This window comes from Botryllus schlosseri, chromosome 2, assembly GCF_051294905.1.
Source record: "Botryllus schlosseri isolate E-star chromosome 2, Bs_hap1, whole genome shotgun sequence".
Taxonomy (NCBI): Eukaryota; Metazoa; Chordata; class Ascidiacea; order Stolidobranchia; family Styelidae; genus Botryllus; species Botryllus schlosseri.
Genome location: NC_137237.1, coordinates 10,855,304 through 10,868,696, shown reverse-complemented (window position 1 = coordinate 10,868,696; position 13,393 = coordinate 10,855,304). Strand labels below are relative to the sequence as shown.

General features: G+C 40.3%; 1 long non-coding RNA gene across 1 annotated transcript; it reads left to right on the top strand.

The window, feature by feature from the left end:
• Positions 1–8,170: 8,170 nt before the first annotated feature.
• LOC145433488 (uncharacterized) lies at positions 8,171–11,585 on the top strand. Its single transcript, XR_013913114.1, has 2 exons — positions 8,171–9,579; positions 10,082–11,585. It is a non-coding gene; the product is annotated as an uncharacterized LOC145433488 (long non-coding RNA).
• The last annotated feature ends 1,808 nt before the right edge of the window (positions 11,586–13,393 follow it).

Below are 13,393 nucleotides of genomic sequence, written 5' to 3'. Positions count from 1 at the left end.
ATTAGTTCACCTATAACTGCTTTAAGAAGTGTAGGCACTGGGAGGATACGACAGCAAATTGGTATAGATGTGAACTCGTACTCGCGTTTCCCGACTTCATTGCTACGCCCGGTGTATTGTGACGATTCGGATGCGCCAAATCGGCTATTCTAAATATAGACTATCCTCGTGTCACGGGATTTTGAAAAGCTTGTTTGGTGTAGATTGAAAGCCGTAGGGTCACGCGTATGGTCTTCGCCTGCTTTCAAGGTGAAGTAGATAGAATCGTTCTGGCACAATGCCATCGAATGGAAATTACAGCTACGGGAATAACTTTAATTTTGCGACGCCCTCTTTTACGGACGTAAGATACAGAAAATATACCAATCGAAGATCGTACTTACAATCTGTAAAGTAGTCGAATGACACTGGATTTGAGCGCATTTCTTTTGGTAACATTAGCTCTAGTATAGGTTTGGGACTGTATGTATGACATTGGTAATCAAGGTACTACATTGCAGAGATGAGCGGATCTAACATTTTGTAATCGTAATCCTGTTCGGGATTTACATTCCTATCCAAGCCCATATCCCCAATTTCTTCCGAATCATGTTCAAATACATACTCATGCTCATCTCTGCGATATTGACCACAAGAACGGCGACTAGTATCGACCAATTTAGTGCTCCCGTGCGACCGTCGTCAATCATTGGCATTGTCAGTAGCCAGTTCGGATATACGGAAATTACTGGCCAGGCTTATATGTAACCCAATATGGACGATGGGTAGGTATACGCGTTGTGCTTACAAGATAGTAAATGTCTCAACTCAACACGCTACAGGTTAAGGATAGGTTTGTCGCATCGTTGGCGCTAATGTGTAGGTGTCGGTCAATAAAATGACAAATTATAGTAGATCTATGATTCGCTGTCCAACACGATATTCTTTAATTCGCGCTGTACAATAGTTACCAATCGACGCTAACTGTGATACTTTAATAACACCGTGACAGCATGTAAATCAAATGCATTACCTCAACGGGTACAACACACATAGTGATTGTAGCACTAATAGTAGGTTTATGTGAATGATAGGTCGCTTGCAAATCATATCAATTCCTTCGTTCGATCCCTATATACTGGAGAATCACGGCCTCAGTTTAGCCGTTTCTTGTTGTGACTTCAATTTTCTTTCTCACAGCTGCTGTGGGCCAAGTTTGTTTTGATTGCCTACCTTCAAGAGCGTTTCTATACCGAGTAGAAATCATACAACTCAAGACCCTAATACGACTGTAATATAGATATATGATTGTGGAAATTTATGTGTAGACACATACCCTCGAAGAGTGTCATGGCACAGTCATGCACGATGCGCCAATTATATAAATATGGATCCCATTTATCTTTTATGACTGTGCAAAGAACAACGAATGAAGTAAATAAAGACTGTTGGTTCGGCTATGCCAATGATTTAATCGAGATGGGTAGTTTAATTCATTGACTCATACATTCTATTGAATTCTTGTGTACTCGCAGCCGTATATCCCAAACACGTAACTTGTATTGCCAATTTCAGTGTGAATTGCATTACATCACTGAAAGAGACCAAAGTCGCTTGCTGTATTTGATGATGTCTATCTAACACAGGGGTGGGCAAACTTTTAAGCTCGCGGGCCGCATTCAACATCTGAATCCATTCGCGGGCCGCACTATATAAAATTGGGACTATATACCAAAACGCAATATTGGTATTTGATTATATAGTGAGGACATGGAGGTGCTTATTTAAAACAAACCAAGCATTGCTTTGATGATATCGTACATGCATCAGTAACAGTGGCGAGATTTCATAGGCTGGTCGACCTCAATAACCAATTTGTCAAAACTATAGAGATGAAAGTCGGTGGTCCCGATTCTTAGAACAGGATTGAAATTTAAATCTGTCAGCAGCGATCTGTTCGTAGATTCCAATTCCAATTCCAATTTCGGTTTGGTTCCAGGACACAATACTGACAGCATCATAGCCATGTTAGCTTCAAACACGCTTCTACTGTGTGTAGATAAAATGTAAATACCCTAATTCTACGCATACAGAAAACGAATCTACCCAAAACCCACGCGAATCGTTTTTTATAAGCCCATCACTGAAATATTTAAAACTGGAGTGACGAATCTGAAATCACACTCGTGATCCGAATTATTTGAAACCTTTCAAACTGGGTGCAGGGCCTACTATATAGTAGGCCCTGCTGGGTGGGCTTTAATATCGGGCTGTCGAGCCAGATATTCACCATAAAAAATAAAATAGGAAGCATTTACCTTAGAACAGTGGTTCTTAAACTTTGCAAGTCACGCGCCCTTATGATGGTGAAAGATTCCGTGTCCCCCTTATCGTCACATCACAAAATGTAACGAGGATGCTCGAAAACCGAACGGGTAGGCCTAGTTTAATGGCATGGAAGGCTACGACTGTATGGTTGAGAGATAAAATTCAGACTAAATACAGAGCAATAATCGTGAAATGAATGTATAATTTTTTCAGTTGATCTCAGCTTCGCGCCCCTCTCTAGATGCTTTCACGTCCTCAAGGGGGCGCACCCCCAGTTTAAGAATCACTTCCTTAAAATTATCATGGTGAAGTATACTAAAAAGTTTAATCAAATCCCTGCATTAATTCGGTTTTTAGTACGCATTTATCAATATTTTTAATAAGTTACTTTAGACTCTCGCGGGCCGCACAGAACGGTGTTGCGGGCCGCATGCGGCCCGCGGGCCGTAGTTTGCCCACCCCTGATCTAACAGGATACAAATCTACATCTTCACGAACGCATACGTTCACGTGCACTAACTGATGCTCTTCTGAAGCTGAATATGTGAATACTAATGTATTTGCAGTCCAAATCAAATTAATTTCCCTGATTTGGTTGAAGGGTTCGGTGGCCCGCTAATTGATCTCGTACTTGATAATTCAGTGTAATTATGATTGGATTAGGAAAATGGAAAGAAAGACCTGTTCCTTACCTGCAACATCAGTTGTTGTTTTCGTCACTTATACATCAATATGAAGCTATAATTGTAGTTGTATGTTTTACTCTTGTTTTTACCGTGATATCCTTTTGGGTTTAGATACAATTTCTCACAGAATTACGGGTTCAGTGGTTTGATTGAAAGTCTATGCTCCGTGAGGGTAACGCCTCTTTAGGCGATAGGCTGTAGCCGATAAGTTCGGGTCGATTTCAAATCGCATGCCTAGGATTACCTTTGCACAAATCGCAAAAGCAGTGCTCCCATTCCATCAACGAGTAATTTCGGCTATTACGGAAGGTGGTTACAACAAATGAATTTGTGCAGGCATTACTCAGATATAAATAGTAGTATCATGTCGCGCGTGATTTAGACCAAACAACGTGCCATAGACTATGTTTTGGTATCTGAAGTAATTCAGCGTAACGTTGCCTTCCGATGCAGGTGGCAAGGCCGTTAACGGTCATGCCCTTCGTCGTGAAGCACGGTACACATTGACTAAAGAGAAAATCTACCTAAACTAGCGCGCGACTACAACGTAATGTGGTAACCAAATTGGAAATGGTCGTGCAGTTATGTACGGTTGTGATTGTGTTGACGAGAAGTGGGCATCGATATCTATAGCGACATATCCGGTATAGAATCCCAGCGATTATTATATATTTGTTCATTGCTTTTCACGCGAATCTTTTGATGCTATAATGCGCTATATCGAATTAACGACCAGTGAGTCACCAGTGGTGTAAGGTTATGTAACGTGGACAGGAAGTTGTTTGGAAATATTAGATTTGCTATATGATAATTATGTATTGCGCGGAAGTGTTAATTTCAAGCAGGATATCTTCGAAAATGTTTGGACCTACTGAAATGAGTTTTTTCTCTGAAATGTTTTCGTGTCACAAAGAGTCGGAACCAGCCCCGTTCCGAAAGCGTGAATTGCTTTGCTCGTTATGCTATCGCGATCGTACGCTCACGGAAATCTATAGTTACCACAGTATTACTATCAAGAAAGCGCGAGAACGCTTTTGGCCCCGGGAAAAGTTGATACCAGAAGGTCAGGAACACTGGATATATATGTGCTTACCGCTGTTGGTAAACAAAAGCATTTCGTCAATCATATTTCTCATTACTTTCGTCGGCTATACCCTATTAACATAGCATGATCAGTATCCAATACTCTGTTGTGCTATAATATAAGTTATATAGGTTGGACTATTATGTTCAGATCCCGAAATAGAATTGTCGTATGGCTTTGTATTATAAACGATGTAATATGATTATTGTCTCCATTGGTCATTTCTGTTCCTGGAGCCAACCGAGTTTCTGTGCATGTGCTATAGGGTCTGATAACCAAACATGGCTTGCTTGATTATTTAGAAGTGTTCAACTTATGACTAGGGCAAGTTTTTGTTGCAGTTAAATCCGTGGAAAGTTGCATTTATTTTTCACAAAAGTTGCAGTAAAAAGTTGCATTTACTTTTTCACAAAAGTTGCATTAAAAGTCCACATTTTGGTCGGTTGACTAAAAAAATTTCAAATTCCCAGTTCCACTCCCGAAATACAGTTTTCCATCAACATTCTCCATTGGCTCACTGGAAAAAATAAAAAGAAAGGTCAACTTTCCGGCTCAGCTCCCGGAATACCCGTTCGAGCGTTACTTCAGTGCCGATTTACGGTATTTCAGTCGAATTTGGCCGTGTATTTCACCAAAATTCTTTAAAAAAAAACAGCGACCGATCTATTTAAATAACTACCAAATATTTCCAGTAAGTTGGTTGCATGAAAAATCGAATAAACTTTCATGAAAAATCGAAAAGGTTGCAAAAAGTTACATGAAAAAATGGACAAAAGTTGCAAAAGGTTGCACTATAAGATTCCTTCAAACAGCTTAAAACAGCATTCTACATAACTTTCGAGTATTCAGGAGGCTGCCGGATGCTGTAAAAAAGTTGCAAAAGTAGCAAAAACTTGCCCTAGTTTATGATGACACTGATGAATATCTCACCCGATGCCCATGGAGTCATTTACATTTCCGTATAGTTATCTCGGCTTTTGCACATCCTTGCGATCCCAAATTAAGCATTTAGTGTATACGGGTTACATACTAGGAGCTTCTGGGCACTGGTACGAGTCGAACCGAACCAGGAATTCGCAACAGGAGTTACAGTCCAAAAGCTGATTCGTTATGAAAGTAGCCAGTGTAATATCTCGTAGACTCGGCGCTATACCTACTCATACAAATCTCTGCACAAAGTATCACAAAATCTTCGAGAATCTCGGTACGGAATGGTGTGACGTTGTGAAGTGACTCAAAGTAATGTTCCCGATTTCTGGGTAATTTAAAGGTGTCAGATTTCCTTTATGGTGTATATTTTTGGATGCGATTAGTCTTTCCTGGCGGTGAAATGACACAGTAACGCTAAAATAACATATCATAATAGAACACTGAAAGATCACTATATTTCACAGGGCACCCAGTTCACGTGAATTTTGACCGCTCGATGTAACAACATGGGTACGTGACAGCGGACGTAAACAATTATGATGTTGCAGTCGGAACGGTTTACATATCCGTGATGGACTTCAATCAGACTTGAAGATTGGATTATCACAATATCAAGTGAAAATTATCAACTGGTGCTATACCAAGTTGTGCTCACATGACCCCGGGATCATTGGAGACATGGTTTAGGGAAGGTGGCAGTCATCATTAGACCATCATTTGCGCGCGAAGCGACGGAAAATTGTTACCTACGCCGTCTCAATATATCTGATTCCCCATAATTATCGTATTCTGAATTGACTTGATCGCCATTGCGAAAATTTTAACGCGACATCAATGCCGCTAATTCGCAGTTCTGCACATCTATCGATAGAATACAGGAATCTTTTCATCGATTGCTTTCACTTTGTGATCAGCGAAGATAGTGCTACATAAATGCATTATCACCTTTAGCATTCAGTATGTGCTATAAGCATGATATGGCCGAGAGTTATGTAACAGAGAATTGAAATCGTATCAGTCCGGATATTATTTGTTCCCGTGCGCAGAGGCGTTTGTGATTGATGTGTGTGGTATAAAACTGCCTCTTTTTCTAATACTTTGCAGCGTCCGAAAGTATTTCAAGCATTCAATAATTGTCTGTTGTAAACTGAGCTATGTGAGAGATTTATCAAATAGGATGAAATAAGGCATTTTGATGAATATTTGTCGGAATATTTACAGGGAACTGATATGATGTCCATTATAGTTTTAAGTAACTGTCAAACGTTGCTTGTCAGATCGCTGCTTCGCCTGATTTCCGACTACAAGATCTATTTTCATCTTTTACACGTTTCGTATTATCTAAATATAGAATATCCTGCAACGGAATATAGATATACATATATTACTTCATCAAGATCGATTCTATCTCCAAGTATATCCGGGAATTAGACACCGTCGCTCGTCTCACATCTTATGTCGTTACATTGACGAATGGTATTCGTGAGTCCATGATAAATTACCATCAATTTCCGCGAGGAAAATCTCGACAGTCTCGTGCAATTTGTCAAAATCGTCGCCAACGATCATGATTTGACATCCAGAATCAATGTGGTGTTCCGGGTTTCCCGATAAACGCGATAATTTGCGTTAATTTTCCACTCCGTGCATCTGTCTACAACAGGAGTGAAGCTGTTCAAACGTCAATGCAAAAACTACATAATTTTTCCACTTCCAACGATGAACATCGAGTGATCATGCGCTATAGAACATTTGTGCCGATGTCCCGATAATATATCACCCTATAGATAACGGAATTCCGGAAATTCATTTTTGGCATTTGTTTTTTTACCAGAGTCCGCTGCGTGATGTTAATCGAATTTTTATTTCAGCTGCAACCTTGTTTGTTATTTTACGAATACAGATCCTCTGTGACCGACAGCCGAATTGATTATCTTCGATGATATGTAGTAGTCGTAAAATTCCTTTCAGATAAAAACCAAACCAAGACAATGCTGAAATTACTAGAGTTTTTATACTCCTGATTCCCTTATTTAACTATAATTTTGTCTTTCCATACTCTCATATTGCGGCGCTGTTACACAGCGCAATTGGATAATTCACCTGTGCCAATTTGGTGTATCTATGTCTCACCAATTTTATGAGTGTGCGCTGCAAATGTTTGGACTTTATTTGGGGGCATTTTAAGGTGCGTTGCCTTCGTCTAATTACACTCTAGCGTTCGATATAGACATCTGAATACGGTTTCTTGGTGCATATACACTAGTTTACAGTACATTGTATAATCACACGCGGCAAGCCGCGCATTTTCACAAAATCTACTTTCAATCACTTTTGTCCGGCCACACATATTCCTTGCGAATCGTCGAACATTTTCGTACCAAAGAATGAACCCAGAGAATAAATCCAGTGAAGGAAAAATAAAACAAAACGTGACCCAATCAATTTTATTTTGATTTGACTTTGCGACCATGAAGAATTCGCACTTTGCAGTTAAGCCACACCGTAACATATTCATCCTGAGACGAGTGCCAAATCACGATCATTCTAGTAATTCAAACGACTTCGCGGTACAAGCATATATCGCGGAAGCGGGAATGTAAGGATGACACACTGGATAGGCACATAACAAACATTCGATACCTAATTGGTCGGCTATTACATCAAGAAAAACAATACCAACCATATGTAACAATTTCGTTGATGAACAGCGAAGCACTCACGTCTCATGACACGCCTACTTCCGAAAGTGTAAATTTTCGCAGCAGCGCTATTAGAAGAAACCAGCTATCTCCAAGTCATCTGGGATGGTGATGAAAGGCAATGTAATCAAAGGGATTCGCTTCGTTACCATCCGGTTGCGATATAGCTGGTATTCGAGAAAAAGGCCGCGCGACGGTTCTCGCGCCAGACCGCGCGGCTCCCAATTTGCAGATTTACCTTTGACAAAGGAACCATAAGATGAGATCTTATTCGTTCTATTGTGCAAGCGCTCGCTTCTCTGTTGGTGTTCCTGTTTATAACTAATCACTCGTCCAAATGATTTGTCGTTGCTAAATCTCGTGGCTCTACTTTGGATGGTTCACAAGGTCGACCGATGGCGAGGTAAAAATATCTTGTTGACAGCTCGCTGTGTTATATATTCTGCACAATCGTTCACCTCCGTCACACTCCATTTCAATCGCACCTTTTGTGTCGTATCGCAGCGCGTAACGTGTGATGATGTGATATCACACAGACGAGACTATTGTTTCCGATCGCCCTGAAATCCGCTTTGCTGGATTCGCCGTTTCGCGATAAGCTGTCATGCAACTATTTGCAGTCGCTTCTTATATTTTAATAGGAATGGAGTATGGCAAAGCGCAAAAGGCGGCGGTCATTCTCCAAATAGATAACGCGAACTTCCTCAGCTTGCCCATAAACTGCTTGAAGGTTTGGTTATCGGAATTTGGCGCCAGGATGCTGACATCGGCATTGTTTGGTTGAAGGGAAATCTCCTGTGCAACAAGTGCAATACCGTATATACATTATGTTGGTTGTGTACACAACAGAACAAGTATCGTGTTTATTGGAGTGTACGTGTGCTCTGAGTTTAGAAATCTACTCGTTTGTTATAAAATGAAAACGCTTCGGTAAATATTTGCGATACTTGACATATTCGCTGTGTTTGTATGCAAAAAATGGAATGAAACGACACTCGAAATTAGTTGAACCGAGTCACAAAGTAGTATTATTCTCACAACAGCACATTCTGCGCGTACCAGAAGTAAGACGCTTCTGAAATTGCGATATGCATGGAACTTGCTGTACCGTGGTTAGGAAAGGAAAGGACTTGTTTATTTTTGTCCTTGATGTTTTTTGCGGCATATACACCGACTCATGATAGACATACACACGATCTGTGCATATGCGTACCATGAGTTCATGATGTGCATATGCCGCCGGACAAGGAAGGTGCAGATATAGCCTTGTATGGCTTTCTAAGTCTTGCACCACCTCTCCACGCTATCCCAGTAATGCGTGAGCGCCAAGCAGGGAAGTCATGGGTACCAGTGTTACTAATCAGGTCTTTGGTCTGACCCGGCCGGAGATCGAACCCACGACCTACCGACCAAGAAGCCGGACGCTTAACCATTACGCTATCTTGTTGGTTGAAAATCCCTTGCTGCAGCGCACAGCCTCCACGTCATTACTGTGGTCATCGATCACCATAGACGGTGTTAAGGTTGATACACAAATATCCGAGCTCGCCGATGCGACATATATGGCATAAATTACACATCTAGTACGAATTAGCCATTGAAAGTGCCGTCCGCGCCACAACTTTAGTTGCTTCGATTGTTGATTGAAAAATTTTTTCATCTCACTCAGTGTCTTCACTAGTTTCGTAAACACATCACACGTTACAAGGACGGCGGAGAATCACTGGTGCAGGCAAATATGTTGTACAATGTACAATGTACAATGGGCACCGGACACTGGACACTGGACAGTGAAAGTGATGACCTCTGTGCACGAATTTACAAGGAGAAAAGCTCTTTCGAAGATCGTGTATCAGGAAGGTAAAATAAGGTAATAAAAGATAGCATTTTAGTCAGTAGCAATCGATAGTAATCACTATGTACTCTGATTGGTGGTTAAGAGTAAATCCTAAATTCTATATGTAGCATTTATATAAGAGGGAGTGTAATTCGACTAGAGTAAATTTGACTCACTTAGCAATTCGAACAAATGACCAAAACCGATTCCTGTCACAACCTGTCATTCGTCGACCCGACATTTACCTTACTGTGCAAACAATTGTCGTCATGGAGTTCAGTTGGGCTTTCAGCTTAGCGACAGCAGATTGAAATCTCCTAATAAGGTAGGATAGTATACCCGTGTAGTTGTTTATAAAACCATCTGCAAGTACTCGTACATGTGCAAGACATGCGGTAGTGAAAAGAAAGAAAAAATACAAGTACCATCGCTTGTGATAGAGCGGAGCATGTTCGCAATGTGACCTTATCAGTTTTCTTTTGTTGGAATCAAATAAGTCAGCGATGTTTCGTCTCAAGATCAATATTTTGTCAAGGCGAAATCTTGAGATGTATGTTTCGAAGATCAACGCTCCACAGCCCTATACAGAACCATGCTGCACTATTCAACACCAAGAAAGTCCGTGTTTGAAGAACGTGATCTGATGTTGTTTGACTACAGATCAGGCCAACGACGAAAGGAACGGGAATTTTGCCGCGGCAACGGAACAAAGTCTTAAGTCCAGTTGGCAAAAGCCATGAAGAAGCACGTTTTTTTCCCAATTTATTTCCACGGTCGCATATGATACGCAGCTGAAAATCTATATGTAAGTCGGATTTGAAGAAAGGGATCAACGTATATATATTTACATTGCGGCTCCGCAATGCACGGTGCTAAAATTATCCTTCGTCACCGTAACGTCGTAAGAATCCAATCTCGTGAGAGACGTTAAGTGCAACAGCGATGTCACGTCTCCCAATTGAATTCCAAAATGAACTTGATTCGTTGATGACAGCTTACTATTCTCTCACGGCATGCAGATGTTATTCACTGAGTTCGTAGAGTGTAATAAGTGTCAATACCGGTTCGAACTGCTCGAAATACACGAACATTACTTCGAAGTTTATGACGTGAATGATTTATGTGATGCGCCCGCTATATGACGGTAGGGCACGTCCATTTCTCCAACGAAATATTACTGTTAATTCCTTGACGTTTCTCATAGTCATCGCTCCAGTCGTTTTCATTAATAATCGTTGGTTGAGAGGATATTGTTGACTTGGAACTGTGGACAAGCAAGTAATCAGCGTTATATATATTTACTTAAGTACCAGGCGCCGCACAGGCGCTATTATTGACGATGAAATGTCACTATTAGCTGTTATGAATTGACCCCGCAGTGCATGTGTGAAGAACCTTGTCATGATTAAATCGGAATCTCGTCGATGCTAGCGTAATCTCGGTAGTATTTATAATGATATAGTTCAAGCACTACAAGTTTGACAAACTATTTGAGAAGTCTTGTTTGCTTAGCGCTCGAAAAACGCCTCATGCAGTGTCAACTAACGATATCTTTGAAGTGAGGAACTCTTGAGTCGAACGACTACTGATAACGATTGCTTGTAATCTATTTAATTCCTCATATATGAATCTAGTTGTGCGGTGCACTTGCGCTGTATACATTGTAACAGTTCTTTGTAAACATCCAGCCGATATGGGCGACGTGCTGTATGTTTTGTAATACTCAGCTATTACAGCTATACCGCTGAAATTGCGAATTGTTTGCATAAGTTGCAGATATCGAACTTTTTCGTTTTATATGAGTCCGATATACCATGAGCCTTAACAATATTACGTTCATCTTTCATGTCTATATAGGCCCATATGCAGATTAACACCGACCCTTGCCATTATTGACTGAACTGCTATTCGATCTCATACGTTGACTGTAGCCTTGCCTACCAGATACGACCATGCATTATCATTATTATACTCTTTATTCACAGTAAAATTGGTAAATACACGCATAATCCCGGGAGTAACCTGCCCCCTAAAGAAAATGTGCATATTTGTGTAAAATTTTAAGATTTCAAGAGACACATATAGTTATTCCTATGCAATACATGGAGAGGTTAGGTTAGAGAATTGCGGTAGATGGAGAATTGGCAAGGGTTATGGAGGTAGAGATAGAGATGTTCGAAGATGTAGAATCCAAATTATAGAGGTTATGCTGCGATTGTGGAATCCAAGTGTAAATTAGTGGTGGATTCAAGGTCTTCCGAAGGATTTGCACAGTTCCCAATGAATTGATCTTTTGAATCATCTCGTATCGAATCTTCCCCGGAATCCCGGAACAATATTACCAGTTCGTTGAATAGTTAACACCGTTCAGTTTCGTACATTTTGCGAGGGCTCAGTCGCAGGATCATACACAGGATATAGAATACACCCCGATTTTCGATTTGAACTTTTCAATGTGTGGCTGTAACATTGTTTTCCTTGAATTGCAGAACCCATGATGGAGTTATCGAATGCTAACGAAATTTCAGTTAATTAGCCTGAAGAAAACTGCGTCATAGCCGGGACTAATTTTTCTCGACTCTCATTTCCTAAAAATCTATTCACCATATATATTCTGCGATGAACGGAAATTCCCGCATACTTAATGAATTTTAGCATCCCGCCTTTGATCCCGATTTCTAATAAAAATCATTACAATTAATTATTGCCCATAGAATTATTACGAAAACAGAATTCCGATTAAAGTTGAATTAATTATATTGTTTGATACCAAACAAAAAATGAACGTATACGAAGTTAATATCTGCCATTTCGCTAAAAAACATACATTGATCTACAATTTTAGAAACTTAAGCCTCGTAAATACGGTGTACCGCACAAGTTCTGCACTTATTCCGCGGTTTTGTGGCTATCCAAAGTCTCAGAACACATTTCAAATATGGACTGAAAGCTAGGGAATTAGTGTTGAGGCAGTCCATTGGACACGAAACGAATGAACTTTCGATTTTCTGTCGTTATGTTTAATGTAGAATATAAGGTGAAGTGAGTGAAATTCCTCCCAGCTATTTGATCAACGGTAGGTTCAGTGCCGGGTTTCGACGTAATGGGAGTTCGCTTGTATATAGCCTACTCCTGAACGAAAAAAATGCTTTGATCCTGTTATACGCAGCCTACTCATTCGTTCCGCTTTGGCTAATGGGTCGTTGCCTTGCGTCTCAATATATTGATGCTGGAACTATCTATTCACTATTTCACTACTACTTTCGTGTTCACAAACAGAATATACCTGCTTCACGTTACCGTGTAGAAACTATAGAGAGTTATGTCTTCAACTCGCAAAAATGAGCAATTTTGTACGGACAATTCGCATATGCTATAGCAGTGATCCCAACCGCGGCTCCAAGGTAGCCTTCTTGCGGCTCTCATTGACCTCTAAATATGCCACAAAAATATAATAGACGACAGTTGTTGTTTGTTTCTATGAATAGCTATAGTCAATTTCTGTATATGAATGATAAAATGAGGGATATTAGTTAAGTCTAAAGCCGTCCAAGGCCGCTTCTGGAAACCGGGAATAAGACTTCTTGCAGACTAGCGTCAAACGCATGGATGAATACCAGTCGGAAGATGATATATCTTGAGTTCTGCTGGTCATAGACCTTTATATATCGTCTCTGTGAAAAGTAAATTTCTACACAGTTTTACTAATATCAAAATAACGGTCCACAGTCAAGTATAAATTGCAATAAGTTCAATAATACTCGGCGTATAATCCCCCGCAAACTTGTGCATTAAGTGCTGGAATGTATGAAGGGTTATCATATAACGACATAATAGTATGTTGTAG